Below are 25855 nucleotides of genomic sequence, written 5' to 3'. Positions count from 1 at the left end.
ATCCTACAGTTCATAAGATCAAGCCCCACGTCAGGCTTTGTGCTGTCAGCACAGAGCCCGCTTGGGATTCTCACTCTCCCTCTCTCTCTGCCCCTCTCTCTCTCAAAAAGAAATAATATTTGAAAAGTTCATTAAAGATAATATAAATACATAAATAAATATTTGTATGCAATGCTTTTTAGAAAAGCACTCCCCCAAAATTCCCCCAAATGCATGACAAATAAAATCTAAAACTTTACATAAAAACAAAGTCTGAGTCTGCACTTGCATGATTCACCTTACTTGCTTCATTTTAACCCCAGCCCCAATGTCATGTTACATTGGAAAGTCTTCTTTGGATCAGATCTGATCCTGCCCTGATCCTGTGGGACTGGGCAGTTGCAAAATAGAAGCACAGAGAGAGATGACAACAGCCACTGGGGTAAGACCTTGGGAGGACAACGACTGCTCATGGAGGCTCTGAGGCCCTTCCTGGATCTTGTTAATGAGCTTCCCCAGACAACCAGTGTCTTCCACTCCCATGGCCACATCTCTAGAGCCATGATGATGGCCACTTGGCCCCTGTGTGTTCAAGTATAGCCTGGGAGATTTTCACAATACTGTGCACTCCCTTTGGATGGGGGCATTTGCTCCACTGGAATTGATGTGTCCACATGGATTCTGGCTGGGACTGAATGACACCAAGTGTTCTCTGAGCCAGACTTTGGTCACATCCCATCATGCCTTGTGCTCAAGCCCTCCTGGTTCTGACAGAGTATGGTGAAAAAAACTATCAAGTCAGTAAACAAAAATAAGTTGATATGTTTCTATTTTTCTCTATTTGAAAAAAGTTAAAGTTAACACTAAGTTTTTCCTTTCTATAACCAAGAGTAACCAAGTAATATGACCTTCTGTTAATAGATTCTCCATTCCTCCCTTAGGCGTGGCTAGAACCACCCAGGCTGTATTGGTCTTCATTGTGAAGCCCTCATTAGTGCAAATGGCACAGTAAGTAAAAATGGATCTCCACACCCAGGCCTCATTTTAAATATCATTGCCATATGTGCTCATGAGTCATGCATTATGTTTTTAGGCAATTCTGCCAGCAACAATACTTGATTCAGGAAGGTGTCTGACCTGAGGCATTAACTAGAGAAAATAATTTATTCCTTCAATTCTGTCCCAGCAGAGTACTACATTTTGAAAATGGAAACAACTCATGTGGATCACACAGAGCAGCATGCATTGCTACAGAAGCAAATGTTTCCAAAAATCTCTCAGACCACATTGGAGATGGTCTTCATTATCTCCTGATAATGGTTCTGAATGACACTATTTGATTGACACTAATGCCATTTGATGTAGGCAAAACTAATCCTCCTAGCCCAGGAGAGCCAAAAATATTTGTGAAGTTCCTTTTTTTGGAAGTGAGACGCCATGATTTTACATCAATTCAAGTTGAAATGGACCCTTAATTTGTTGTTTTCCTCCTGTGTCTTTTTATATGAGGTTTCTTGGTGTCAATTATTGAACCATATGCCATATTTATAAGGACTTTGAGCACTTGTTTCGTAGCAGGAAGGGTTTCAGTGTTGGTTTCCTTAATTTTTTTATGACACAGTGTCTATTTACTCTTCTCATATTTCAATCATCTTCTTGCCTCTGAAAAATTAGACCAAACAGAGATGGATAGGTTCACCTAAACTAGCCCATTCCTCCCTTTTTTCCTTATTCTGCACCAGTCTTGTCTCCTACTAAAGTACTTCAAAGAGAGGCTGGCTCTGTGTATACTGTGGACATCAGATGGACAGTGACTCTGTGTATACTGTAATGGTCATTTATTAGCATCGGAGGAGAAGAAATCAGGCTTTGAGGCTCACTGAGGGATAGGCACTTTGCTTTTTCATCGAGCACTCCTAGGAACCTGACTGCCCTCAGTGATAGTGTTCCAAGGGCTAGAGGTAGCAAGATCAATCTTGAGTGTGTCTTTGTGGATGAGGGTAAAATCTTTCCTGAAGGAAATTTTGTTGTCTGAGGTCAAGGATACGAAGGAAAGAAGAGTCTTTTGTTTTGCATGGGACCTTGTTCTAATATTTGTTTTTGCCCCAGGTATGCAAGCCACTCAGAAACCTGCCTCATTGTCCATCCCTCCTTCTCCCTCTGTGCCATTTTACTCTTCGTTTCTTCATCTCTCCCCATCTTTATTTCTTCTCTTTATTCTCTCAGTCAATATGGATGGTAGGAGAAAAGGCCAGTACTCTCAGGATCCAAGTGAGATGAGGTGCTGAGGATAAAGCTGGGGTGGGGTTGAAGCAATGCTACTGTTTTCAGCCACTGAATCAGGTTCTGGGATTTGTTGTATGGTGCACTTGTTCTCTGTAACATTTTCAGCAGGAAGCTTGAATACAGAACTTGAACAAACCTCCTGCTTCAGAAAGCAGATCTGGCATCATGATTGTCTGAAACTCTCAGCTCCCTGAGTATGCTAACTGAAGATACACAGGCAGTCATTCAAGGTTTAGCTAAGGTAAACGCCTGCGTTCCACCGCAGTCAGCCTGGCAGAGGCTGATCTCCTCAGCTGGCATGAAACTATCCTCACAGGCGGTGTCTGCTCTCACCATGACCCAACTCTGCGATCAAATATTTCCCTGAAGCCAGCTTCTCATTCTATTCTCTCATTCAACCCTAGGATCCCCACTGATATCAAAGGGTATTCCCACAGGGCACGGTGAAAAAGGCCAGGCTGGCCCCTCTAATTGAGCTAGCAGGACCGCAGGAGTGTGGAAGTTAAGATTCCTTTGAAATGTGTTTGGAACATGAGAGAGAGCAGGGGAGGCAGGAGTTCCAGCAACACAGTCATTTGTGCCTTACCTTTGCCAGTTTCATTCCAGAATTTCGGCTCCAGAGAAGAGATATATAAACAAATTTATTTATTTCATCAGAGTTCGAATAAGGAAGGGCAAACATCTTTTTAATTTGGCATATCATAGAGTTGTAGGCGTTTCCTGGTTTTCTCTCCCCCTTTAATGAAAGCAGCTTATCAATCTAGTCATTTCACATGATTGTCTTGATTAGACAGATCCTGATGCTAATCAGGTCAAAGACTTCATGCCAGAAGGACCAGTTAGTTTCACCTCATTTCGAGGCTTCATTACTCATGAATCCCAAACAGCTTGGAAATGTCTGCCATTGTCACATGAGGGACAAGAAGATGAATAGTTGCACACTTATCTCTCATGGGATCCATACTATCACCTTCACATCTGAGGGACAACGTTGATTTGCTGTTGTTAATGTTGTTGTCATACTGCAGCATTACATGATGCTCTACAATGGCCAAGAGAGCCAGCAGCCAGAAGTAGAAAGTATGGCAGACCCAGAAGGCCTCAGTCCATTTTTTCTTCTGCCAATACCTTATTGTGTAACTTTGGATAAGTCACTTTCCCTCAATTTCTTCATCTGTAAAATAAGGATGATACAACTAATTCCTATACTACCTTCCACACAGGACCATTTTGAAGTTCACAATGGATCAAACATTTGAAAGTGCTTTAAACACTAATGTCTTTTAAAAATTGCTCAGTAGTTACTTCTGTTCACCATTCTGAGCTACAATCCCTCCATCAATCATTGGTAAAAGCCAGCTGGGCACATTCTGAGGTACTACACGATAATTTCACTTCACTACTAGGACAATGCCGTCACTGACTTGGAGTGAGGAGAAGGTGGTCTCTCTTATTACTGAGAATCACATGGAGACTAGATTCCAAGAGCCTACTCCCTCCCAAAGCAGGTGAAGCAGATAAAGAAAAAGAAATGGGCTCTCATCAGTGGTGTCAGAGCTAGGAAAAGAACTGATATAAAGAGAAGCATTATTACCAGTAAAGTCTTGGACCTGAGATGAAGGAGTACCCACTGAATTTGTGGCACAGAGAAAAGAAAGAAATACTGACCTGGGACAGACAGGAGTTGAGTAGGATGTTTGTGAGTGGAAAAACTTTTTTCCATCAGCAAACCTTTGTCACAGTACTCCAGAGGCTTTCTTGACTTCTTAGAGGAGCTCAAGCTGTCATCAATAACTTTCATTCTTGCATCACTACAGATACATATCACACTGGACAGGCAGAAGGATTCATGAAAGAGGTGTGAAATGACTGAGACCCTGGGATTCTGAAAAGCTTGTGCTAAAGCAATGATAGGTGAGACAGTGCCTATGGCCCACCAGCACCTCATAGCCTCCCCCATGAGCTGCAAATTCCAAACAATGTGTTCAACAGACAACATGCGTCATTCCCAGGAGTGAATTTGGGGAAGCAGAGGTAAATGAGGAACACTGAGAACTTCTGACTTTAGCTTAGAATATTTTTATGTTGTAGGTTTTTGGTCCATAGTGCTAATTCAGTGTGTCTGGAGGGGATACTCAATTTGCCATGCTTCATTAAGTATCTACTTACAACCTTACAAATAATAATTTTCAAATCTTTTACTAAGATATTTGAAAAACAAAACAATTAATCCACTTCTCTCTGGGTAATTTCAAAGCACTTATCTCCATAGTATCCAAGAAGCCAGACAAATACAAATCTAATAACAAGGGAGGAGAAAATATCCTTGGTGTCTCCTACAGAGAAACCAGGTGAATCTGAAACAATGTATGCAGTATTCGAGTACCCTTCTGTTTCCCAAATACAATACTAATATGGTAAGCCAAACACTAGGATATTAAGGTTCTCTATCCCTGGTTTTGGTTGTTTAAATACAATTCTTCTACTGAAAACATTTGCTAACTGAGTTATTTGAATCTGTTGTTAATTAGACTGTCTGAAGTTTACACAGATTGTGGAGTATTTATCTTCCCCACAGCTTACCAAATGGAGGTAACCAGTCAGGTGCAAACATTTTGTATAGAGGATAGAGACCTTTTCGTTGTTTTCTTTCTTTTTTTTTTTTTTTTTTTGCCTTCCTGTCCCCAACACCAACTCCAGCCATTAATATTAAATTTTATTGAGGCAGTTTTACCTTATGAGTATTTCAGTATGTCTATGACATCAAGATTGTATTAGCTGTACTCTTCAACTCTTAACCAGGTAACGCACCTCACTTATTTGACATTATCACAATGTCAAATGGTGTTTCACATAAATGAATTTCCCAGCTAGCCATAACTTATCCATTAGAGCCTTTGAATATGTTTTATTTAAGCTATTTTATTTGAAAATACTTCTAACATATATTGAATGCTTATCTGCCTCATAAACAGAGGTTGCCTGTCATGATTTTGTCTCTTTATTTTGCTTGACAATTCAGGGTCAACACCATGAACATCCTTTTATCCTGCAGGGTTGTACCACGGAAATGCTTTCCATTATGAGCGGAGAGGGCCATGTTTCTGTACAAAATGGCTCTGGGCTACTGTGATGTTTGTTTATTTGAAATTCTTGAAACTGCCTTTTCTCATTTCTCTGTATCCTCCATCACAATATGACCATCATCATGACTTCTTGCTCATTCTAATGAGTTTTCCCTTCTGATATATTGTTTCTAATATATTATGAACTGGGAAACCATACTCCTAAGCTTGTTAAAATTTTGCACGCAGCAAGAGCATACAGAGAACAAAGTGAAGATCAGAGGGACTATATAAATAAGCTATATAAATTTAATATATGGGTATTGAGAAATCCATTTTGTTGCTTATAGGCCTTCAAAAGTATTACTTTCTGGCTATTTAATATCAGATAGAATAAGTGACCAATGAGAAAGGGAATGTTGCAGCATTTAGATGTGTGAGATGGCTTTGGGTCATGTTTGTTCATGGCATATTTTTTGTAAAAACATAGTTCACCAACCAACCTGTAATTGTGAGGTTGAGGCAGATGTTGTAAGGGACTTCTGTATTAGAAAAGGTCTCTTAAAGTATGCTAAGCATGCTAAGCATACGCTAAGTATGCTAAGTCTCTAAGTATGCTAAGTCTTTTTTTTTTTTTTAATTTTTATTTATTTTGAGAGACACAGAGAGAGAGAGTTAGTACCTGTGCACACGCACATGTGTGAGCTGGGGAGGGGCAGAGAGAGAGGGAGAGAATCCCAAGCAGGCTCCATGCTGTCAGTGTAGGGCCTGACATGGGGCTCGATCTCACAAACTGTAAGATCATGACCTGAGCTGCAATCAGGAGTCAGATGCTTAACCAACTGAGCCACCCAGGTGCCCCTAAGTCTTGGTTTTTATCATTTGACCATTGACAATATTAACTTGGCCATATTTAGCTCCTAGAAGATCATTCCTGATTAGGGAAGGATTACAGTTCAACAAATGTCCAAAGAAGAAAGTGGCTTTGACCATGCCAAGCTTTCTCGTCTCCATGATCTAGATGGAATGACCACGAATGGCCACATGATCTGCGGAGACAGTATGGGGAGAGGAACTGGAACCCTGAGTGTCTGAGCAGGATTGTCACCAGCAGTCACCTTGAAAAGATGGAAATTTGTCCTGAAATAGGTCAGAAGCAGCTAATTTCAAAGCCGCTAAAGTGCGGGTTTCTGAACTATTAGATAAATATCTCTAAAAACATTATCTTGCCTTTTCTCTTAAACATCTGATACCACAGGAAGCTGGAAATGGGGGAAACTGAGTATAGTCAAAGGACTCTCACAGAGAAACCCAACAGAAAAGGAAGAAATGTCCTTGGCTTAGCTCCCCACCTTCTCTTACTAAATAATTAAGGGGCTCAGACCCCAAAGAGGACATTGTTTTACCTCCAGAACCTGGAAAGGATCCTAGTGAAAATGTTTGCAGTTTAGTCCATTGTATTTGTATTTTTAAGCAGGAACTAAAAACTTTAATAATAATAATTTTTAAAAATGTTCTTCTCAGTCTGTGATAAGTTGACAGGTTGCAAAAGTTTGAAGGGATATCTGAACCACACCCCAGCTCTCCTTTAGCTATTTTGTGGCCATCAATTCCACAAAAGTCCATTTTGTCATCTGACCATGAGCTTCCATCCTCTCATATTTCTATAAATCAGAAAGAAATTAAAGCTGCAAAGAAGTCCAGGACAGGCCACAGCCCAAGGCATATTTTTAAAACATGGCCTCAGAGACCACAACACATTTCTTTTGATTATAAATAGTTCTTACTTCAGGCCTAAAAAGAGATGTAGTCTTTAAACTATGTCACTGCTCTAGCAAGAAAGGGCTCTCTCATTGGGGGGAGGAGCAGGGGGCAGGGTAGATAACCATTCATCCATTTAGTCTATCAACAAACATTTATTGAGTATCTAATGCCTACTAAGACTGTGCCACGATTTAGGACCATAATGGGAAGCAAAATAAATCCAAACTAGGGACTTAAAGAGCTTGCATTCCAGTGAGGCAGACAAGCATTAACAAAATATTATACAAATTAATAATTTAAATATCACTGTGAAAAGGGCCCTGAAGGAGAAGTTCAGGTAATTCTATAACTGGGACCATATCAAAGGCTGGGAGCCAATACAGGCATCCTGAGGATGAGACATTTAAGTGGAGTCCTGAGGCTAAGTGGCTGTTGACAGTAACCATGTGCAGAGGGGGAGAACATGCCAGCCACAGAGAAGGACAAATATGGAGCCCTGAGAGGAGCTCTGTTTGTTCACACCAAGCATGTGAATCATAAGTAGACATGTTTAGAATCTGCATGGTCTTTAAGTCCTCTTGAATCTACAGCCTCTGCCTCCTCCCCAATCCCCCCGAGTCCTGGGAGTCTTATCCAACGACCACAGCTCCTTAGATGACTTTCTCCTCTCAAATATTTATCATGTCCTTCGGTTAGTGCTAAGTACTTACTGCCTTAAACTACTTTTTAAAATTATCTTACTTGTATTAGTCTGCTTGGTTATGACCACAAAATACCATAGACTGGGTGGCTTAAACAACAGAAGTTTACTCCTCACAGTTATGGAGGCTGGGAAGTCCAAGATCAAGGTGCTGTCAAGGTAGATTTCATTCAGAGGTCTCTTCTTTTGGCTTGTAGGTGACTGCCACATTGCTGTGTGCTTATTCAACCTCTTCTTTGAGGGCACAGGGGAAAGAGAATGAGAGCAAGAAAGCTCTCTGATGTCTCTTCTTACAAGGGCACTAATACCACCATGAAAGCCTCATCTTCATGACCTCATTGAACACTTATTATGTCCCAAATGTCCCATCTCAAAATACCATCACATTGGGGGTTAGGGACTTCAACATATGCATTTGGAGGGGACATAAACATTCAGTTCATAACATTCCTCTACGCATATATATCTTACCTCTACAACTACACCGAGTAAGAGAGTTGTTGTTGTTTTTTTTAATGCTTATTTATTTTTGAGAGACAGAGGGAGACACAGTGCAAGCCAGAGAGGGGCAGAGAGAAAGGGAGACACAGAATCCCAAGCAGGCTCCAGGCTCTGAGCTGTCAGCACACAGCCCAACAAGGGGCTCAAATCGAACCATGAGATCATGACCTGAGCTGAAGTCTGATGCCTAACGACTGAATCACCCAGGAACCCCCAAGTAAGAGAGTTTTGTGGACTTGTCCTACATATCCCCAAATTCCCAAAGCCTCTTGTACATATCAATTGCCTATAGCAGCTAAGTGATTGCCAACAAATTCTTTCTGCCCCTATTCAATTAATCAAACACATGGAACTAATTAAATAAACTGAGACTTATTTAAGTAACTCATGTAAGGCTAACCACATGTCAAGTGATTCAATATTTGACTACAAACATAAACTTTTTCCTTTGGCTTCTTCAGTGTGTGTGTGTGTGTGTGTGTGTGTGTGTGTGTGTGTGTTGGGGAGTATGGAGGTTTTTGTTTTTGTTTTTTAATGTTTATCCTTGAGAGAGAGAGAGAAAGAGAGAGAATGGGCAGGGGAGGGGCAGAGAGAGATTGGGAGAGACAGGACCCATAGCAGACTCTGCGCTGACAGCAGAGAGCTCTATGCAGGGCTCAAACTCATAAACCTTGAACCATGAGATCATGACCTGAGGCAAGTCAGCCACCCAACCAACTGAGCCACCCAGGCATCCTGGGGAGTGCATTTTTTCTACCTGATGTTTTTAGCTGTTACTGGCATATTCTATTCCTTGCTGAAATATTTATTTCCATACCTGGTTAGGATTAGAATAATGAAGAAAAAAACCCCTGCTAAACCAATGAATGCTGAAGACATAGTTAGAAACAAAACAAAGGTAGGAAACAGGAATGTATAACACTATTCCAACTTTTCTATCTATCTATCTATCTATAAAAATCAGTCCATAGAGCAGAACGGTAAAGAATGGAACTCAAACCAGAATGCCTGATTTTGAACCTGAACTCCACCATTCACTAGATATGTGACTCTAGACAAATTACTTAACCTCTCTTGTTTATATGATGGGCATAATAATAGTACCTACATCATAAGATTGTTATGAGAATTACTGAGTTAATATTTATAAAGCATGTAGACCAGTGTGTGACACATTGAAATCTTCACATATGCCTTCATACATAAAATGAAATAAACAGAAATACAGCAAAGTACATGTGTCATAAAAGACGATGAATGTATATGCAAATAAGTTGACAGAGGAAATCTCTGATGATAAAGTTTTTTGATTAATACTCTCTTTAGGGAGGGAGGGAGGGGTCTGTATTTCCAAATTTTCTATAATAAACATATTTTTGGAGCAAAACCAAGAATAAAAATATATTATTCAAATATGCAATATATGTGTATAAAGGTATACATATATACACACATACATACATGTGTATATATATATATATATATATATATAATTATTGCACTGCTTACACATCAGTTTCTTTTTACGAAAAACTGGAATAATAATTATCTTACAAGTGTGTTGTAGAAAGGAAATAGTTTCTGTTTGCCTTTCTGCATATACTCCCACCCTTCTGTACCTTGGCCTGTATGGACTATACAGCAAGAGGCTCCCTTGGCCTCTGGCTTCAGGTTGTGTTGGGTCACTATGGAGCCCCAACACAAGGTCATAGGATGAGGAGAATGAGATCATGGCTTGTATTTCCTGAGCCCCTCACATCAAGGTTGCTTCAAAGGCCCAATGCCCTCCAGCTGAGATCAGGTTTGATTCCTACAGCTTGGGATAGGCTTCTCCCATTCTTTCATTCCAGGGGTAATGGCCCCATTTTTACTAGTCCAGGGGTGCTGCATTATTCCTCTGTGGGTTCTCTACACCCTGCCCAAACCTCTGTGCATGTTCTTTTGTTAGACCTTCCATTATTTATTCTAACTGAGCTTGCCATCTATGTCTTGCTGGAGACTGTAACACAGGGCAGACATCACCTGACATAGGGTGACTGTTCAGTAAGGCAAAGTTGGGTACTATTGTAGAGGTAAGAAAATAGTGCAAAAGCTAAGTGCCTGGGGCTGAAGCCTAACAATCTGCCAGTAGTACAAGTTCCTTGTCCTTCCCAGAGCCTGATGACATGTTCCAAAGAATAGAGTGTATATAGAGTGCTGATTACACACTGGTCAATGGCCTGAGTTAGGTTAGGACCCACCTATGAAATACTTAGTTTATATATGAGAGAACAGTGGTTAAATGTGGTTAATTAACCAGGTTAATTAGGATTAAGTAATGTTTGAAGTGTCTGGCTCCAAAATATGTGCTCTTAACACAAATTTAAGTGGCTCCCTGAGGCCAGGACATACAAAGCCAGTAGCGACTTCAGCCTTTTGGTGGGCATGCATACAGCAATTTTCCAAGAATACTGGAAGAACCTGAACCCCTCCAGTAGCAACTGGCAAGGGCAATCTTGGTCTGGAAGGGGGGGGCCATGGTAAGAACATATTATAGGCCAGGTTTCTTTCCACCATACAGACTGACAGAAGCAGCCCTTTGCTGGTGGAGAAGGGTTATAATTCTTTGTCATTTTCCAAGCCAAGTTGGTCTTACTTTCATAGCCTACATAGTGTACTTTATGACTTTATGCTCTCAGCTCTCCAGGGCAGGAAGTGGGCTCTTGTCTTACATAATCTCATCTATTCTTGATCTGCTTGTTTCATCATGATGCTACGAATAAATAAACTATTCCCATTTAACATGATTTGTTAATCATGCACCAAGAAGGCTTCCTCCCCACATGTTTTTTTGGCCTCCCTCTTAACATGCACTATTACCTCATGAACTAGATAGTTTCCAAATAAAGAGGCAGGTGCTATAACCATCAGAGAGGCAGTTGGTCTAGTGATTAGGAACACAAACTCTGAAGCCAGCTATCACTTTACTACATGTGCCTGTTTCCTTATACGCATCAAGAGGATAACTCTGGCATATCACTCAGAGTGCTCGTAAGGATTGAAAAAGTGAATATATATAAAGACCTTACAACAGCCCATGACACATATGTGCACAATAAACTACATTTGACCAGGAACCATAAAAATGCTTTTAAAACCTTGACAATGCATAGGGATCAGAGAAGATGGTGGAGCAGCATGGAGACCCTCAGCTTATCTTGTCCCTAAAATGCAGCTAGATCGGTACCAAACCGTTTTTGCACATCTGGAAATTGACCTGAGGATTAACACAATAATCTGCATAACCTGAGCCACAGAACTCAGCAGGTACACAGTGCAGAGAAGTGAACTAGGGTAGAGAAAAGCCACAGAGGGTAGGCAGCTGTTTTTGCTGAGAGAGGACAGAGAAAGGGGGAGAGTGTAGCACGTCAGGAGAGTGCAGAAAAAACACTCCCCTGCTGGAGAGAAAGAGAAAAGAAGTGCAAACACTCACAGGGGACTGAACAAGAAATCTATTCCCCAAAATCACTGACAGGAAGAAAGGAGAGGATTTCAATACCACCAGGGTTCTATAAAGGGTGGAGCACAGAGTCTGAAGTTCCAGAGCTCAGTGCCTGGCAGTACTCTGGTGAGGAATTAGGGCGAATCCCCAGGAGCAGGCAGTGCGGTCAGAGAGGTCCATGTGCCACACAGGGAAAAGCGGTTTCCCTGCTTGGAGAGCATTTGGTAGAGGCCATAAGGCCTCCACGTAGGCACAGATCCCAGTGGACCCCGGACAGCAGCCACATTTGCTGGTATTGGAACAAAGAAGCCAACATCCAGTGAAACCTGGCGCTGGCTGTTTCTTGTGATTTGCCACAATCTCTGAACCTCTGCTGTTATGTAATCACATGAATGTTTTCTGGGGCAAGCCAGCACCCAACCATTGCTCAGTGAGACCCTCCCCCAGAGAGTTGGAGTGGATCCAAACCACGGGGGTCTCTGAAGTGTGGGATTTTGAAACATAACCCCATCTGAGATAAAACTCTGGATGGAGATGCTGCCTGGAAGGAAGACAGCTTAGACTTGGACAGGGTAGAGGTGGGGATTGGATGGAGGCTTGAGACAAAGGAGGGGTGCTTGATCTTGGGTTTGTGAGAGCACAAATTTCCTGTGCCAGAGACTAGGGAGCTGGGTGAAATCATTTCCACCTCTGCCATGCATTCACATGGGCACCACAGTGATCCAGCCCAGTAAGCTAAGGGAGCTTACTTATGAAGGGAGCCATTTCACCAACCCCCACCCAACTGCACCCTCCAAGCACATCCCCTAGAAGACCAGCACAAGTCCCTCCACCTGCTTAGTGTATGGACTATATAGTGCTTCATAGTTTCAGTTCTAGGGGAAACTGGATGTACCTTCATTCAGGTTTCAGTCTGTTTGACAGTTCATTTATTAGTTCAGTTTTTTTTTTCTTTGCTTCTGTTTTTGTTCAAATTGTTTTTGTTTTTGTTTTCCTTTCTTTTCTTTTTCTTGGATACAAAAAGAGAAAATTTAATTTTTATTTTCTTTTTTCTCATTTTTAAAATTTTTGCTTACTTTATTTCTTTTTAAAATTTTTATTCTATTTCATTTATTTATTTAATTTTATTCTATTTTATTATATATTTTTTAATTTTTAAATTTTTTCTTACTTTTTTTTCTTTTCTCTCTTTCCTTTCCCTTTTTTTCTCTATTCTATCAAGTTTCTTTCAACAAACAGACCAAAACACACCTAAGATCTAGCTTTGATTTTTTGTTTTGTTTTTAATTTGTAAAATATTTTTCTTCCTCCAAAATGACAAAAGGAAGGAATTCACTCCAAAAAAAAAATCAGGAAGAAATGACAACCAGGGACTTAATCAACACAGATATAAGCAAGATGTCTGAACTAGAATTTAGAACCATGATAACAAGAATACTAGCTGGGGTTTAAAAAAGCATAGAATCTCTTTCTGCAGATATAAAGGAAGTAAAATCTAGTCAGAGAGAAATTAAAAATGCTATAATTGAGATGCAATCTTTTTTTTTTTTTTCAACGCTTATTTATTTTTTTTGGGACAGAGAGAGACAGAGCATGAACGGGGGAGGGGCAGAGAGAGAGGGAGACACAGAATCGGAAACTGGCTCCAGGCTCTGAGCCATCAGCCCAGAGCCCGACGCGGGGCTCGAACTCACGGACCGCGAGATCGTGACCTGGCTGAAGTCGGACGCTTAACCGACTGCGCCACCCAGGCGCCCCGAGATGCAATCTTGAATGGATACCACGATGGCAAAGTTGAATGAAGAAGAGCAGCAAATCAGTGATACAGATGACAAAATTATGGAGAATAATGAATCAGAAAAAAAGAGGAAAACAAGCACAATACAAGTCTGAGAGAACTCAGTGACTTATTAAAAAGGAATACCATCCAAATCATAGGAGTCCCAGAAGATGAAGAGAGAGAAAAAGGGGCATAAAGTTTATGTGAGCAAATTATACCAGAAAACATTCCTAATCTAGGGAAGGACACAAACATCAAAATCCAGGAAGCACAGGGGCGCCTGGGTGGCGCAGTCGGTTAAGCGTCCGACTTCAGCCAGGTCACGATCTAGCGGTCCGGGAGTTCGAGCCCCGCATCAGGCTCTGGGCTGATGGCTCAGAGCCTGGAGCCTGTTTCCGATTCTGTGTCTCCCTCTCTCTCTGCCCCTCCCCCATTCATGCTCTGTCTCTCTCTGTCCCAAAAATAAATAAACGTTGAAAAAAAAAATTAAAAAAAAAAATCCAGGAAGCACAGAGTACTCTCATTATATTCAACAAAAACTGACCATAACAAAGGCATATCATAGTGAAATTCACAAAATACACAGATAAGGAAAGAATTATTAAAGCAGCAAGAAAAAATAAGTTCTTAACCTATAAGGGAAGACAGAAAGATTCGCAGGAGACATATTCACAGAATATTCACAGAAACTTGGCAGGCCAGAAAGAAGTGGCAGGATATGTTCAACGTGCTGAATCAGAAAAATATGCAGCCAAGAATTCTTTATCTAGCAAGGCTGTCATTCAAAACAGAAAGAGAGATAGAGTTTCCCAGACAAACAAAAACTAAAGGAGTTTGTGACCACTAAACCAGCCCTGCAAGAAATTTTAAGGGGGACTCTTTGAGTGGAGAAAAGACAAAATGAAACAAGACCAAAAGCAACAAAGACTAGAAAGGACCAGAGAACATCCCCAGAAACACCAACACTACAGGCAACACAATGGCACTGAATTCATATCTTTCAGTATGTACTCTAAATGTCAATGAACTAAACATTCCAATCAAAAGACATAGGGTATCAGTCAGAGAAAGACAAATGGAATTTGATACAAAATAGATGAACATAAGGAAACGGAAGCAAAAATAACACAAAAACAGAGAGGGAGACAAACCATAAGAGACTCTTAAACACAGAGAACAAACTGAGGGTTGCTGGAGGAGTGTTGGGTGGGGAGATGTGCTAAATGGGTGAGGAGCATTAAGGAGGACACTTGTTTGGGTGAACACTGGGTGTTATATGTAAGTAATATGTAAGTGATGAATCACTGAAATAAATAAATAAATAAATAAATAGTGTAGTTAAAAAAAAAAACCCTTGACAATGCAGGAAAGGAGGTGTCAGGAAGTGGGAGGCCTAATGACTTTCTTGCTTGTTTTAAAATAAATAAATCCTAAGAGGAATAGAATAACATGGTATCTCAAGCAATTCATTTATCAAATACTTTTGAACACCAAATATGTGCCAGATATTCTTTACTAAGCATTGCAGATATAGCAGTGAAGAAAACAGGAAACAGACAACATGCATGTTATACTCTTGTGGAGAAAGACCAGCAGTAACTATATAAGTTTCACATTGACTATAGTCAGTCAAGGTACTTTGCCAGTCCTCAGGATTAAGACATATAGCCCTTTTTATTAGAGATTTCAACCTCTTGGGGGAGCCTGGGCAGTTACATAAAACAGGCACATACAAAAGGCCAGTGACGGTTACTGATGAGTACTGTTGAGGATAAGAAATGAAAAGCCTGAGAAGGAGACCTGGATGCCATACACTCACAAGGGCAGGACTCAGCAGAGTCACCCTGCTCCAAGGTGTGGGCTTCACGTGGGTAGATTCAGAAGTTCAGTTTATTTATGGTGGCCAGGGATGATCAGAAAGTGGAGAACTTACTCCAAGTAACCATATTCACAAGAGAGTAATGCATAAATCAGTATATCAAAATATGTATGAGGATATATTCTTTTCCTGTGACAAAACTCAGTTGAATCAGAGAAGGCAGACTTCGAGGACTCAAGATACCTAAAAGGGTGGGAGAAGAAGAAAGGAACCTGAATTCATAATCAGATGTGTAGTTAGTGAGGTAGGATCAAAGAGAAATGAGTTAGACAGTCATAGGTCAATGGAGTTAAATAGTCTCAGGTGAGATTGCCACAGTGTGGGCCACTCCCTTCGAGAACATGCTGGCTTCCTTTCATCCTTCACATTCAAGTTCTCTCTTCCTGGGCTAGATATACTCTCTACTAATTTTAATTCCTTCTTGTCTTTGCTTTATGCAGACCTCTTCTTTTTTATTAAAAGGTTCTTTCTTCATTCCCTTGACTAAGCAGTTTTAGCCTGTTCCTAGGTCTTTTCCCTTTCAGATCTGCTGTGATCCTATCCCTGAAGGTACTGTCTGCTAATAGTTAATACCACCCTTTGGATGATCTTTATAATTCTTTATAAATTCAACATTCAGAAGGGACTCTTAGAATACCATACCATGTAGCCTTCTGTGGACCACCCACCACCAGAGGGTGGGAAGGAGTTGCTGATCACAGCGAGATGAATAGAGAATCTTGCATGCAGGAGGACCACTTGGAGCAAAGGATGGAGTCAGGAAAGAGCATCTGAAGAACGAAGTGAAGCAAACTTCTAGCAGAGATGGGATCATAACAGGAGCATGACTCAGGACGAAAGAGATGGCAAGGACTATAATATGGAGTGCCTTAAGCTCCAAGTCAAGAGTTAGGAATATACTATATAAGCAGAAGGGGATCAACTGAACATCGTTGAACAGGAAGGTTCAAAAAAAGAGTCCTTGGAAAATTAATTTGGCAATAATGCACAGGGAAGAGTAGAGAGGTGGATTTGGAAGGAAGAAAAGGTGGCAGCATATCACTTTTTGGGCTAGGACAAAGAAGAGGACAGGATACCAAACCCTGAGTCCCTTCTTAAGCCCTAGATTCTCATCACCCTAAATAACTGCATTAGGAGGAAGATGAAAATGACAATATCAAAAGTAAGACATCCCAACATCTCCTATCGTTCATTCACCTAGAAATTGTTAAAAGTTATGGAAAACTGGCTAGTGATCAAAGTGAGCTAGTCTTCCTATCACCTCATTCTCAATTGTCCTTCTATGAAGTTCCTGTTCCCCGGCTCCTTCCAAAAACACCCAGACATAAACCAACTCTTTTATTCCCAGGTAATTTTATGTGGAATAGACCAAGGTGCCCTGGGGAAAAAAGAGGGTGGGGGGCTCAATGAAGAACCTGGAAACAGGCAAGGAGTTCTGCATACTTTCTCCTAAACTAGCATACCAAACCTAATCAGCATCAGGGCACAAGGCACAGTCAGGAATGTTAGCTCAGTCATCAAGTTTAGGATATTATTATGACTTTCTGCATCAGTAAGATAAGAGAGTTGAGCTAAAAAGCCTATAAGTCAACTTCTACTGTCTATATTCTAGAGTCTAGATTCCCTTTATTTTAGGAATTCAGGTCAGGCCACACCAGCATAAACTGAGGTCAGGAAAAGAGATTCATTCATCAGGATAAGAAGAAGCCAGCAATACAAAGAGCAAGGGAAAAAATGTCTTGGCAGAAAGAATAGCATCTCTTAAAGACTAAAAGGAAAACATGCCGGCAAAGAGGAAGACAAATGAGGAGGAAGAGTTAATCATGGTTTATATTTACTAGACACTCTTCACATGCTCTACTCTAATTGTTTGCACGTATTAGCTCTTCTAGACCTCACAATTTTCCTATAAGGTAGGTGATATTACCATTCCCATTTTACAGAAGAAGAAACAGAGGCAGAGAAACAAAGTTCTTCACCCATGATCATAAAGACAGTGGTGGTGGAGCTAGGGGTGGCTCCCTGGATGTCTTGCTTTCATGCCCACACTCCTAACTGCAGTGCTTGGCATATTTATGGAACTGGAAGATGGTAGTGTGGCTGGAGTACAGGGAGCCAGAAGAATGGCATGAGGTGAACTTGGAGGGGTAGGTGGGGGGCCAGCTCATGAAAAAGCTATGATAAATAACTTGATTTAATTCAATGTGTAATGGGAAGTGCTGAGGAGTTCTAGGTAGGAGAGTGACATGACACAATTTACTTTCTAAAAACCCCTCTCTGATCGCTGGGTATAGATGGCTTTGGATTAACCATATGACCATCACCCAGGAGCTATTAGAGATGCAGAACCGTAGACTCCAACCCAGGCACAGTGAATCACCATCTTCCTTTTAGCAAGTTCCCTGTGTGAGTGTATGCACATTAATTTGAGAAGCACTGGCTTAGAGATTCCACTTTGTAATGATTGGAGAGTGGAGAGGCCTGTAAATGAGACTGGGGTGGTGTGGCCGTTAAGGAAAGAGAAGGATTGGGAACAGGTAGGGGCGCAGAAGCCAAATGAGGAAAATATTTCAAGAGGAAAGTGTTGTGAGTAGCATCAGTGCTGCTGAGATGGCAAATAAGCTAGACAAGGATCAAGTGGATTTGGCAATAAGAAGGTCCTTGTGACCGAGAAAGAATAGGTCGAATGGACGGCAGTGATGAAATCAGAAATTTGCCTCTAATCTTGGGCAAAGAAGAACAGGCCTCAGGAAATCAGTCAGGGATGCATAAGGCTTGATCCAAAAAGATGTATTAAGGTCAGAGAGAGCAGATGTTTGAGGTGGAAAGAGAGAATCCCATCATGTCAGGGTCAAGATTTAGAAGAGAAGAGGTCAGAAAAACTAACCCCTATCCACGAAAAGATCATTAAAGGGTCTTAAACACCTGCTGCTATATCTACCTCTCTTGACCCATGCAACATACATGACAATGTCAAGCACATGGGAAACACATACACACTCCTAAGGTAGAGTCCAGGTCAGAAAGTCACAATCGCCTTGGGAATGATCCAGAGAATTTACTTATTCAGCTGCTACTTTCCAGGCATTGGTCTAGATGCTGAGGATACAATAGTGAACAAGAGAGACTTATCTGGTTCCTGTTTTCGTGGTCTTATAATGCGGGTGGAGAGAGGAAATGGGGATGTCCAGGGAAGGATAGCAGAAAAATACACAAATGGATATACAAATTGATGTCAAATAGTAACAGTACCATAAATCAAAGTAAACCAGGCTAAGGGTATAGAAAGGCATAATAGGGCCTGGTGTTGTGGATAAAATAATCCATTTTTATGGTGACATTTGAGCATTTGAAGAGAGAAAGAGGATAAACAGCAACCAGATTTATTTTAAAGCACTATATATAGAACCTATACAGATTGTTCTGGAAATTCTGAAAATTATTCAGCAAGCCCTTAGGCGGGGAAGTATCTTCCAAACTGACAATTACTTATAAATAATAAGGACCAAACCTTTAAGAAATTGTAGCAAGCCCCCAGGACAGTGGCTTGAAGATCTTTCTATTCATGTCTGAGGCAGGGCGAGGCCAGTGAAATCTGGAGGCTCAGGCAGGATGAAGGGGACAAACTATCAATCATTTCAGTCTAGACAGTGCAGAGTTGTGGGGTTTAGCAAGGCTGCAGGCTCCAGGTCGCTCCTGCTCTCATAAACCTCTTCTTTCTTCCTTCCCTATAATGCATCATTATAGCATTTTCTCCCAGCTGGTTCTCAGAACCACAGTGCTGCTCCAGTACTGTTGTAGCAATTCTCTCAGCAATGGCTTCCTCACTGCTCCACCAACCCTGCAAAAAAACCCTACAAGGCTGAAGAAAGCATGATCCAGCTTCTGTTAAAAGGGCAGTCTTTTTCCATCTGTTGGCTCCATTGCAAAAAATTCTTCCACCTGAAACCCACACCTAACTATATAAAACCTCCACTTAGTGGAAGCTGAAATTTTCTTCATGGAATGGCTTTTCCACCATCAGTTTTAGCATACCTGAAAACTCTCTCAGCAACTAGAACTCTAAGTCACTGGGTTCTTTCCTATTATGCCGCAGTGAGATTCTATTACAAGAAAATGCAGGCCCATTTTGTGAATCTTGAAAGCCAGTAAGGGAGTTTGGTTTTCTAAATTACGTACCACTATTTGGGCTTTTTGAAAGCAATTCCTTTCCTGGATTATGCCTTATTTTGAACAGGTGGCCTTCTTTATTCAGTTCATTATTACACTATTCCCAAATTGGCTAATAGAGCCCTTGATGCCCTTCTTAGATGTAACTGGCACAAATGTCTGCCTTAATAAAGCTGAATACCTAGAGGTGGGTTATTTTTCCCTTGAAAAATGCCATGTCTATGCTGAGTGCAACACATTTACTCCAAATTTCCTTTTTCAGCCAGCAGAGATTTGTCACATTGTGACATTCTGTACATTTCCTTATAGCATATCAAGACTATCTGGAAGATATATTACTTCAATTAGGTGTGTCAAACCATCTGCCACAGAAGATTCAAAATGCCCTCTCTGCCACCTGATGGAACACAGTTGATTTATTCAGAAGGTAGCTGGGAAGTTGGCAAAGGCTCAGTGCTTCGTGGAGGGAAGAGGTGCTGTCACGAGACACAAAAACAAAACCTCGCTCATTATAAAAAAAAAAAAAGGAATGCCTGCCGAAGGCACAGTGGAAGGGAACATAACAGATGCTCTTACTAAATTAGTTTAGTTTATACTATATTGCAGATCCCAGGTTGACTTAATATGAATGAATCTTGACATAATCCTTGGAAGTCGATCAGTTATTTGCAGCTGCTTTGCCACTCCACCTGCATATTTTTGTGTGCAGATGATATGCAGCTCCTAAAAGCCTCCTCATAAAGGCTGACATGCTAATTGCCACATATGAACAATTTACAATCCCTTGTGTATATGGATTGGGGGTGAATATGAATATAATGGCAATATGGTATGTCATGAATTTCTCTGGATTTCTTTCCTGCCTGAAAGATTATCAAGAAATGGGAAAGTAAATATTGAATGCCTTACTTTAGAGAATCAGCAGTGAACTGTAACAGTATTAATGTGGTCCCAAGAGGAGAGTTGGGGGCCTCACGTAGTTCTCAGAACAGGAATGTTCTGAATCATACTTTATCACCACCAAACATGACTTTTTTTCACAAATAATGTGGAGTGGATCAGACCCAGTCTTGTGGTTCTTTCTCCCTGTCAGCTGTCTCTGAAACCCTTTACCTTGAAACCTTTAAACACAACATTTCTCAGTCTCAGCACTATTGATATTTTGTACCTGATAATTCTTTGTTATGTGTAGATGTATATGTGGGAGGAGGAGGTGTCTTGTGTGTATTGTAGGATATTTAGCCACATTTCTGGCCTCTACCTACCAGATGTCTACAATCCCTCCCCAGTCACAACAATCAAAAATGTCTCCAGACATTTCTAAGTATCTCCTAGGGTGAGAGGGTTAAATCATTCCTGGTTAAGAACCACCTCATTAATGGCTTGGAGGAGAAGAGATGCCAGAGTTCCCCATGGCAAGTCACATGACAATTTCCAACCAATTGCAGATCGTTGGCATGGTCAAAGTGGTAGCTGTCTCAGTGACTAACGCGTGCCCATTGTGTCTTCACGCTAGTAATGGAACTACCAATGGGACCAAATTCTTGGGCATACGTGATTTGTGGATATAACACTATTAAAATCCTTTTCCCTAGCAGTCATGATAGAGATAAATATGCCACTTTCACAATCTGGAGTAAATTGTCTAAGGTCATGAAGTATCTTGTGGTTCTTCCAAGGAAACCAAGGCAGGGCAGATCAAGAACTCATAACCTTCATTTCTCATTGTCTAGTTAACCTCAACAAAAGCAAAGCACTATTCAGCAGTTTAGACTTCAATTATGCCTCCTGTGTGAGTGTGTCAGGAAACAGTGAGATGGACTTCCCACAAGCCCACAGCCCATAAAGGATGTGGGCTGTAAATACTATGACACTCAGGATAGGAGGAAGTTCACATGGCCAAATGATAATGTAAACTGACATGTGGAAAATGCTTTATGCTTTAAACAAAAAAAATAAAGTTTAAAGAAATTGGTATTTATTTTTGACAATCTCTCTCTCTCTCTCTCTCTCTCTCTCTCTCACACACACACACACACACACACACACACACACACACACACACACAGTTGTTCATGGCATATTTTAACCTGAGGTTTGGATTACTTTACTCAACAACAAATATGACCCTGGGCCCTAAATCACTGGTGTTTGTTACCTAGAAGCTGTCCTTTTACTATTATTCATAAAACTGATTAAAGACACTTTAAATACATACATACATACAAACATACATAAAATATTTTCTACAGTTCCACTTCACTCTTTATGAAGTTCCAAACATATTTCTCCAATGCAGAGGCATCCCCTTCTTCCATGCCTATTGGAGCTAAATTTTTATAATACTGTTCATATAGCACTTAGCACTTCTCGGCCTATCATCTCAAGTAATCCTTACAAATACAACTGTCCTCATTTGACAACTGGGAAAACTGAAACCGAAATTATCTTCGAGATCATCTGGGGAAGCGTAGAGTGTGGAGGATTAAACACTGCTCCTCTGGTTTTCATCAAAGACAGCTTTAACCACTTGCATTTGTTGAAATGTAAAAGGGACACACTAGCTGCTAAAATGCCATAAATTTAGATGTTGGCATCTGAATGGTGAATGACAAAATATTTAAAGAAGAAATGGTAATATCACATTCTAGACTGGCTCTTTGAGAAGGTAAAATGCTTGGTGGGTCATAGTCTTGAAGTAAAGCAGTACGGGTGGGCAGGTACAATTGCAAGGGGATAGGCATATCACACATGCGTGTTCCTCTTCCTTCATGAATTTACTCAAGTTAAATCAGAGTAACATGAACACCAAAGGTAGCCCTACAGTTAAAGGAAAATCTTAGAAAGATAAGGGAAGATAGGTTATATGACTAGAGAAGGAAACGGTCTCCATTACTGTATCTTGGAGATAAGAGGGTGTGTGGGCAATTGACACCCTGTCACCCTGAGGTCTTTTTCAGTGCTACCTTCTCTTTTCTCTCAAGCCAACTGCCTTTTTAAGTCATGGTCTTTTTAGCTGAAAGCCCAAGCCAGCCCCTACACATCACCCTACCCTCCTCCCAACCACCGATCCATGGCAAGTGTGCTTACCTTGAGATAGCCCTGACAGAGGGAGTAAAAAATTTAAAAATTGCTTTCTAGTTCAGCACTTAGGGAAGAATACGCAACAAGAGTTTCATGGCACCATACTCTCCTCTTAGGAACTAATTTACTCTAAGCTATGTTTTCATGTTCAGTGGCTTATAGGAAAATTGAAGGTCATCCTATGAGCCAGCCTCTCTAAGGTGATATGAATAGCTTATAACAAAACAATTTTGACTCAGCCAGTGTGGAGCACATAGTCATGAAGAATAGGGCCCAGGTGATGGGCACTGTAGAAACCTGAAACAGAACAGATTTAGGCATTAAAGCATTCAGAGCCTGTCAGCTGCTCCCCACGTATTAACATGTAGTCCTGCCAAACAGCGTGTTGTCCACGCTTGTTGTCCTTTAGCAGTCGCTGTGCACCAATTATCTCTGCAATTCATCCTCATTATCTCTAATTATAATAATGAGAATCTAAATTTTTGTGGAGCCTTAAGTTACTTTCTGATACTAAGGGAGGAACATTAACTCTTTCAAGTCTTTAAGGTGTCATTAAAGGCACAGCAACAATAGCATGCTAAATGACACCTACTGTCCCAGGAAAAAATTAATCTGCCTATTTCAGTGTTTGGCAGAAAACCATAAACTCTGTGCAGACGATAACATAAAATAGTGATACAAATAGTGATCCTAATCTGTGCGTTGAGTTACAATGAAAAATAATCTTGGGAGGCCTACCTGGTACAGTTGATGGAGCATGCAACTCTTGTTCTGAGGGTTATGAGTTCAAGCCCCACGTTGGGTGTAGAGGTTACTTAAAAACATTATTTTAATTAAAAAAAAAGTGTTATTTGTGGGCATCTCCTTGGGTACAGCTACAATTTTAATTTCCCCTAAAATGTTTTCACAGTTCAGTCAGAGTCAAGCTGGGACTTTGTTTCTTTTATACTTAATTCCATGACTGTTGCTAAATAATAAAGGCGTGGGCCCAATAAGTCAGAGTCTTGAATCTGATAACTCCAGCAAACACATTTTAAACAAGTCCAAGGCCTCCAAGAAGCCTGCCATGGGTCTAGGAACCAGTTTCAGTGAAAAGTTATTAAACAAAGAATCAAAACAACACCCCTGTCCTTCCAACAGGATCACCTGCCTTTTTTTTTTTTTTTAACCCCTCTGGCTTCTTTCTCAGTGCTGTGGGAATTCTAGTGTCTACATAAACTCAGCTTGTATCAGGGACCAGTTGTGTTCAAAACACTTTTCCTTGTGCCCAATCCTTTCAACATAGCAGATGTCATTCCAGTTTGTCTAAAAAACCCCGTTAGAGACTATGTATTTGCTCAGGAGACCCTGATATTTTGGCATATACACCATCACTACACTGTTGCTTATTTGTCAGTGAACCAGCCCCCCTCCTGTCCTGAAAGGGGGCGTGTGCTCGTTGTCTCTCAAACTTGATGCCTATGTACCAGCTGATAAAATGCAAATAACAGGATGGGAATTTTCAGCTTTTTTTTTTTTTTAATGTTTATTTGCTTTTGAGAGAGACAGAGTATGAGCAGGGGAGGGGCACAGAGCCGGTCGCGGGGCTTGAATTCACGAACCATGAGATCATGACCTGAGCCGAAGTCGGATGCTTAACCGACTAAGCCAGCCGCGCACCAACTGGAATTTTCAGCTTTTTAATTCAGTTTCTGACCATACTTCTAACATAAATGATTATATTCTCATTGTTGGATAAATGAGAATGTTTCTTCAACAAATAATGCCCTCGCATAGGTTAGTGGGTTTTTTTATACTATTATTGCAGTATAAAGTTGTATTTCTTCTGAGACCACTTCACATTTCAAATCGAGAAATGCACCTATCATATATACACAGAATAACTTCCATAGCAACTCTCCTGTCCTTTAAATTTTTAGTATTGTCATTTTTAAGTATAAATTTCCTGGTTGTTAGGATGTAAAGTCACAGGCCCCGAAAAATTGAAGTCATTAAAAATGGGCATAACATTGTGGACTGATGTCTTTAGAAATGAAAAAATAGTCAATAAAAGCCCAGTTTTTCATTGTCATGTAGATGTGTGCTATTCTTTGTCACAGCTTTAACCTCTGTCCTCTTGCCAAGAACAAAGAGACAACAACAAAAATCTACAAGAAAACAGGAGCCAGATGTAACAATTACTTTCAAAGCTGACCCTATCAGTGAGGTAGTTAGTTTCCATTCCTTTTACCTTACTTTATTGTAGGAGCTGAAGTGGGCTCTGGAGAGCTTTTCTGAAACTGCTTCCTAATAGATTCTAAGAGAGTTTCAGGTTATTGGAAGAATCCTTGACAGATATTGATGAAGAAAAAACACTCCATGAAACATACCATACACTTCCAATCTGGAGAGGGCCACGGGAACAATTACAATTCTATTTCAAAGTTTATTGGTGTGGAAACCTCACAAAAGAGTTGCACCTCCAAATAACTCTTTTTCCCCATCTCTGTTCTCATCTACCGCCCCTTATCACTCAAACCTTTAGGGAACAAGCCCTCCTAAGGCTTTCTTCCTGGGTGCCCTCGTGTTTCACTTGTCCCTGACCCCACAGGTCATCTGTGAAAGTTCTTTATGCAACACGTGTGTATTTCCCAGCGGCTTCTAAAAAGCCAGATTCAATGATTCTGCAATTCTTAAACCCCTTGTCAAAAAAAATTTTAAGACAAACTAATTTGTCAAATCCTTCCATTCAGGTATCCTGAGATGCAGATAGCAATACATTCCTGCAGAATAAAGCATCATTTCCCAGTAGTGCTGAACATCTTTTTTTCTTGCTCTTCCTTGTCTTTCAATTCATGATTCCAGAAATATTCACAGATAGGAGCAATATTCACAACAGTTGTACTTGGCTGAGGAATCCTTTGCAATATTAAACAATACATTGTTCCCTTAGATCTGTACATCTAGGCATAACATCAAGAAGCAGGATACTGTTTCTTTGCATTGGCAAATAGCTGGAAGATGAACAATATGATTGCAAATACTTTCATAAGAATATTTAGTAAAATAGAATATTTTAAAATATTTTAAAATTTCAGCTTCATTTCTTTTTATTTAAAATGTGGTATTTATTAGCTATAGTATATATTTTGCCTTTAAATTTAATTGATGTGAATTTCTCTTCTAG

Source organism: Prionailurus viverrinus, chromosome A1, assembly GCF_022837055.1.
Source record: "Prionailurus viverrinus isolate Anna chromosome A1, UM_Priviv_1.0, whole genome shotgun sequence".
In the NCBI taxonomy this organism is placed as follows: Eukaryota; Metazoa; Chordata; class Mammalia; order Carnivora; family Felidae; genus Prionailurus; species Prionailurus viverrinus.
The sequence above is the reverse complement of the archived record's forward strand: the minus strand, read 5'-3'. Positions refer to the sequence as shown.